This window comes from Capsicum annuum, chromosome 3, assembly GCF_002878395.1.
Source record: "Capsicum annuum cultivar UCD-10X-F1 chromosome 3, UCD10Xv1.1, whole genome shotgun sequence".
NCBI lineage: Eukaryota > Viridiplantae > Streptophyta > Magnoliopsida > Solanales > Solanaceae > Capsicum > Capsicum annuum.
Genome location: NC_061113.1, coordinates 5,312,049 through 5,319,637, shown reverse-complemented (window position 1 = coordinate 5,319,637; position 7,589 = coordinate 5,312,049).

The window sequence follows — 7,589 nt, the reverse complement described above, 5'->3', positions numbered from 1 at the left end:
TGTAAAGTCATCCCAAGTGAGAATCTTTCGACCCAGCATAGGCTCTTGATTATGAATTTGGGTATAAAGAAGAATAGAAAGAGGAGGACTAAGGAGTGTAGACCGAGAATTAAGTGGGGCGGCCTGACGCCAGTGAATGCGTGGGAGATGGGGGAGAGGTTGGCGGGAATGGGGGTGTGGGAGTGTAGGGGGGACGTGGATAGTATGTGGGACAGGGCGGCAAGGTGCATCAGGGAGAATACAAGTGAGGTGTTGGGTGTTTCTAGGGGCCGGGCCGGGCACCATCAGGGGGATTGGTGGTGGAATGAAGAGGTGGAGAAGAAAGTGGGGACCAAGAAAGGGGCGTATGCTAAGTTGGTGGAAAGTAAAGACGAAGAGGAGAAGCGGGTAAATAGGAAAGAGTACAAGCTAGCGAGGAAGGAGGCGAAGTCAGCAGTCACGGCAGCTAAGACGGCCGCTTTTGAGAGCTTGTATGCAGGGTTACAGGAGAAAGGAGGGGAGAAAAAGTTGTTTAGACTCGCTAAGGCTAGGGAGAGGAAGGGTCGTGACCTCGATCAGGTGAGGTGCATTAAGGGGGAGGACGGTAGAGTGTTGGTGTAGGACGGCCACATTAAGAAGAGATGGCAGTCGTATTTTCATAGGCTCTTGAATGACGAAGGGGATAGAGCTATTGTGTTAGGGGAACTGGAGCACTCAGAGGAGTGTCGGATTTTAGCTATTGCAGACGTTTTAAGGTAGAAGAGGTTAGACAGGCTGTCCGCAGGATGCGAAGGGGTAGGGCGACGGGGCCGGATGAGATACCGGTGGAGTTTTGGAAGTTCGTTGGAGAGGCTGGTGTAAGGTGGTTGACTGGATTGTTTAATGAAATCTTCAGGACGGCAAAGATGCCCGAGGCGTGGAGGTGGAGTACCATGGTCCCTCTCTATAAGAATAAGGGGACATTCAGAGTTGCAATAACTATAGGGGAATTAAGTTATTGAGTCACTCTATGAAGATCTGGGAGAGAGTAGTCGAGGTGAGGCTGAGACGGATAGTATCTATTTCGGAAAACCAGTTGGGATTTATGCCCGGCCGCTCGACGACGGAGGCAATCCACCTGGTGCGGAGGTTGGTGGAGCAGTATAGGGAGAGGAAAAAGGATCTACACATGGTGTTTATCGACCTGGAGAAGGCATACGACAAAGTCCCCAAGGAGGTGCTTTGGAGATGCTTGGAGGTGAGTGGAGTACCGCTGGCATATACCAGAGTAATTAAGGATATGTATGATGGAGCGAAAACCCAGGTGAGGACGGCGGGAGGGGACTCAGAGCATTTCACTGTCCTGATAGGATTGCATCAGGGATCTACTCTTAGTCCCTTTTTGTTTGCGTTGGTGATGGATGTGTTGACGCGGCGCATTCAAGGGGAGGTGCCGTGGTGTATGCTTTTTGCAAACGATGTAGTTCTGATAGATGAGACTCGAGGGTGTGTGAATGACAAATTAGAGGTGTGGAGGCAAACTCTTGAGTCTAAAGGGTTCAGGGTGAGCAGAAGCAAGACAGAGTATGTGGAATGCAAGTTTAATGACATGAGGCGGGAGAATGAGGTAGTAGTGAAGCTGGAAGCACAGGAGGTATGTAAGAGGGATAAGTTCAAGTATCTTGGGTCCGTGATCCAGAGTAATGGTGATATTGACGAGGATGTCTCGCACCGTATTGGGGCGGGATGGATGAAGTGGAAACTCGCGTCGGGGGTGCTGTGTGATAAGAAGGTGTCGCCCAAGCTTAAAGGCAAATTCTACAGGGTGGTAGTCCGTCCGGCCTTGTTGTATGGAGCGGAGTGTTGGCTAGTTAAGAACTCCCACATCCAAAAAATGAAGGTGGCAGAAATGCGGATGTTGCGCTGGATGTGTGGACTGACTAGAGGGGATAGAGTTCGGAATGAGACTATCCGGGAGAAGGTTGGTGTGACTTCAGTGGAGTGCAAGATGCGGGAAGTACGATTGAGATGGTTCGGACACGTGAAGAGGAGGGGCATGGATGCCCCGGTCCGTAGGTGTGAGAGGCTAGCGTTGGATGGTTTTAGGCGGGGTAGGGGTAGGCCGAAGAAGTACTGGGGTGAGGTGATTGGGTGGGACATGGAACAGTTACAGCTCACCGAGGACATGACCCTAGATAGGAAGGTCTAGAGGGCGCGAATTTCTGCAGAGGATTAGGGCCAGTTTGGGTCGCTAGTGTAGGGAATTACTTGGTGGGGGTTTTATTCCTGTTATGATTCCGTGTTCCGTGTTTCATGTTTTATTACGAATCTGTGTGCTTTCCTCTGCTTTCCTCTGTTTTATATTACTTATGGGTGCCGTATTGATGTTATGTAATCTGCTTCCGTGCTTTACTATGTGATTGTGTGGTATCTCGTACCTTGAGCCGGGGGTCTATCGGAAATAGCATTTCTACTTCATCAGAGGTAGAGGTATGGACTGCGTACATCTTACCCCCCCAGACCCCACTAGGTGGGAATACACTGGGTTTGTTGTTGTTGTTGTTGTTGTTGTAGTTGGTTATTAGTTTTACATATTTATCAAAAATCAATAAACAGAACCAATAACACAAAACCAAATCGAACCGACCGATGCACACCCTATGCTTAACATATATTCGCAGATTTATCCTAGTTCGAATCTCACGAAATATACAAGTCCAAACCTAACCCAACTTTTTAAGTGTTACATTAAAGTTACTAGAGTAATCATGCGACTTGAATCTCCTTTACAAAAATTAATATATACTCGCGCCTCAACCAAAAAATTCGTTCTTATTATTTTTTTATGGCATAATACATAAATATGATCCTAAATTTGACACTAAATTATAACTTTGACCTTAAACTATGACAGTGCACAAATAGAACCTTTAACTATTCAAAACTGCACAAATATGACATCCGATCCTATGTGGCAAAACACGTGTTGTACACGTAAATCTGGGCGCGTCGGGCTAAAAATTTGATCATTTCAACAGTAAAAAGGGATAAAATGACTATTATACCCTTATCAATTCCTTTTTATGTATTTAAATGACTTTTCACTATTATTTTTCATTATTTTCAGCTCAAAGATGAAACTATACTAATAAATTAACGTTATTAATAAAACGTTATTAAGATGAAAATTTTATTAAAAATATTGTTATTATTATTAATAATAATAATAATAATTAGTCATAGTAATAGTAGTGGCATATTGATAGAAGCAATAGTAGTACGTAATATGTAAAAATAGTAGTAGTAGTAGAATAATAATAATAATAATAATAATAATAATAATAATAATAATAATAATAAGCAAAACGACGTCGTTTTAAGTTCCAGATCAAAAGTCCTCCCAGTCAGCCATTTTAATGATGTGGCACCATATAATTGGATTACATATCCACGTAGGCACAAGTGAACCCCACGTATGGAGGTTGCAAAATTGGAGGTCATATTTTTTCAGGTTTTGAATAGTTAAAGGTCCTATTTGAGCACTATTAAAGTTTAAGGTAAAAATTATAATTTTATGTCAAGTTAAGGGTCATATTTATGTAGTATGTCTTTTTTCATTATACTTTTTTTATTGTACTTATACTTTTTTTATTGATTCCTTAGATGATCACTCAGCTAATAATTATTCTTTCTTTAAGCCATCGTTCTTCTTGATTCAAATGTTCTTCAACAATGAAAATGATTCTTTGAGATGATTAAAATAATTATTAGTTAGGTCTTCTTGATTCAAATGTTCTTCAACAATGAAAATGATTCTTTGAAATGATTAAAATAATTATTAGTTAGGTGATCATCTGAAAAATCAACAAATAAATATTATCGGTAGTCTAAACCTTATACTTTGGGTTTATGTAGTCAATAAACTTTAATCAAATGTAATTGAATTATACTACTTAAAACTTTTTATTTAACCTTTAATTTTGACGGATCTTATAGTTAGTGACAAAGTTAATGGTTCTGTTAAGGAAATTCAAGATTTAATATATATGTGTATGCATGTATATAAAAATACTAATATTATTAAAGGGAAAAGGCATCGTTTTCACCCTAAATTATAGTCGAAAAGTCGAATTCACTCCTAAACTATATAAATGACCTATTACACACCTTAACTATAAAAAAAGTGATACTTTTTACACCCTGTCAGACATTACACCACTTGCATGCGGTGTGGTATTTTATACGCGCTGCCACGTCAGCACCATGTCAGTATAATCCAAAAAAATAAGGAAAAAGGCATCGTTTCCACCCCAAACTATAGTCAAAAAGTCGAATACACACCTAAACTATATAAGTGACCTATTACACACCTTAATTATTCGAATACACATCCTTGCTACAAAATTTTATTATTTTTTTTAATAAAATTTAATTTTGCCCGTTTAAACATCAAATACAAATTGATTTTGTTCATTGTGAAATTGACATTGATTCGATGAAGGTGGAGGATGAATTGTGTTATTTGGGGATGGGGTTGGAATTTGGAGATGGGATGATGAAGAAACTCTGTTGGTTGGGCTGGGGGTGATGAAGAAGAAGATGGTTTGGGGTTGGAGTTTCGGGGCGGGAGTGATGAAGAAGATGATGGTTTGGGGGTGGGGTGATGAAGAAGACGGTTGTTTGGGGGATGGGGGTGGGGAGATGGATGCTAGGGGTTGGGGGAGGAGTATTTAAATTTTTTTAATTTTTTTTGCATTAATTTTTAATTTAAACGTGCCAATTTTTATTTAAATTATTATGTATTTTTCACGTCAGATCTAGGGAGTAAAAAGTATCACTTTTTTATAGTTAAGGTGTGTAATAGGTCACTTATATAGTTTAGGTGTGGATTCGACTTTTCGACTATAGTTTGGAGTGAAAACGATGCTTTTTCCCTTAATATTTTTAGCCGTTTACTTTTGTTATTTAATAGGCTGGACGCACCTAAAATAAGTGTAACATACGAGCCTTAAAATGGGGGTCACGGGGAGGTAATAATATCACTTTTATATAGTTAAGGTATGTAATAGGTCACTTATATAGTTTAGGTCTGGCTTCGACTTTTCTTGTATAGTATGGGGTGAAAATGATGTCTTTTCCCTATTATTAAATTAACTTATGACACAACAAAAAAAATTTTATGAAAGATGTTCGACTGATCATCCTTGAGCCTATTGATATGGCTGCACCAGTGGTGCTTATGGAAATTTACGAAGAACACAAGTTCTAAAAACTGTGTATCCAATTGTCGTCATATAAAATGAAACACCAGGAGTAGCTGTATCAAATGTCGATAAAGAAATGGACCTTAAGCTAATTCATCCTCAAAAGCTAGTTCATGATCGGTGAGAATTATCCAAGTCCATATTAAAGAGATCACCCTTTCCTTTTTCATTCAATGTGGGATTCTTCAATACCGCACTTCATGGTCGGGGTTGGACATCTCTAAAGCATAAGCAGTTTAATATGTGAGTCCAGAGGTACACAATAATTTGGGATTATCATGCTCTGATACCAATCAAACGGAATTTATGTCTAACTCTATCCCAAAATCTAACTCATACGGGAGGGTTTTCAAATTCATATGAAGAGACCACCCATTTTTTTTTTTATTTATTTGAGACTCTTCAACAAATACTAGTATAACATTATGTGAAGACACTATGCAGAGTTTTTATAACACACAGTCTTAATTTCAATCCAATATGCATTTATTTGTAACAACCCTTACTTAAAAATGACAAATTATTTGATTTATGACACAACAAAGGTTTTCGATGAAAGGTATTTACTGACTGGAAATGCTTATAGCTAGAGGTTTATAGAGTTCGTTTGCTTCAGATTTTTCAAATATCAAATCAAACCAATTGTGTTGGATTTTTAAATTTATAATCCAAACTAAAACAACAAAAGTTGGGGTTTTTAACATTGGATTTTTCAACGTTCGTAAAGTGTGTATGTGAATTTAACTTATATATGTTGACAGCGTAAATGGGACATGAAACAATCAATGCAATTTTGTCAATTTAACCTTGTTTTAGAAAGTTATTTGCCTCATGGTTACTAATTCACTTGCTAAAAGCAATTACTTTAATTTAACCATTATTATCTCAAATTTGTATAATTTATTTATTTTTTTTGTATGCAGGATTGTATCTCTATATTTCATGAGGGAACATTGATAAATGAATTTCCAAATCATTGGAAAGAAGAGAATGGACTCCACTGTGCTGGATTTTCAAAAAGAGGGTTTGTTGGTGTATCAATGAATGCTATATATATTGGTGATGATATTAGATTATTTAGAGGAAACAAAATCTAAAAATTCTTCATCTTTATTTTATTTATTTATTATTATATCAAACTGTTGTAAAATAAATTTGCCGTACTCTGCGTGAATACAAGATGTTGATTTCTTTTTCTTTTTTGATATAAAGGTGTGAGAACCAACTTGCACACACCTCGACTATTACATAAAGCACTTGTTACCTCTTGCCAGCATAGGGATCGGGTAAAACTTTATGGTATGCTGGCCTAATATATGGAAAGTGAAAAAATCATCATATAATAATTCAGAAATTGCAATAGAAAAGAAATAAGGGAGGTTTGTGATGATTTTTCAATCTTTTCCACTGGGTAATCCAGTATCCTTATGCATGAAGATAATCAATTTGGTAGTTTTAGTCGGACTCTATTTTGAATTTCTGACCACATTCTCCATGGGGCCTTCTTATCTCTTCCTTCTCCGAGCTCTGGTTATGGAAAAAGAAACCGAGAAGAAGGTATCAGCAACAACTGATTTTATTACGGGACAGCTTATGATGTTCATATCGATCTATTATGCGTCTGTCGCCTCTACACCTAGCATTGGGTAGACCTCATACAAGAACTGTCCTAGCTTTATGTCACGACCTAAATCGAGGCCCTAGCCGTGATGGACAACCCGTACCATGGAAGCCCAGGTGCCCCTCTATATCTGGTAATCATGCACAATATTCATTTAATAAATAAGAGATGCGGAACTATAAATCTTCACGGAGTCATAGTCAAGGAATATAATTCAAAATGAAGTTTCCATAACTTCTAACATCTAACAAAAGTCTGCGAAACCTCTAATACATAAGAGTCAATATCTTGTCTAGAACTGGGACAAGACCCCCAGTAGACCATAATTAAAGAAAACAACCAAATCTGGAAATTAGGCCTTCCGGAATAAAGAAGGCTCACCAACTACAACTTCTGACACACTCGAATCAATTTCTAAACGGGACCCCGAGACTGTGCCTCAGATCCCGAAATATGGGGAAGAGGGGGGTCAATACAATTATACTGATACGCAGAGCAACTCAAAATAATGTACTTTTATACAAAACATAGGTGAGAACATTTCATAAAATATCATACATGAAATAATTTAAAACACATGGGCAACTTAAGTTGATCATTCAAGCAAATCTGTAGATGTAAAACCATTCTTTATTTTACTTCTGAGGTAAGTGGTACGCCCTACATATCTGAAAGTTTCCCACGGGCAATATGGGATTCGTCATTAACTCGACGGCCAAACCCCCAATCCAAGTTTGCCGCAAGGG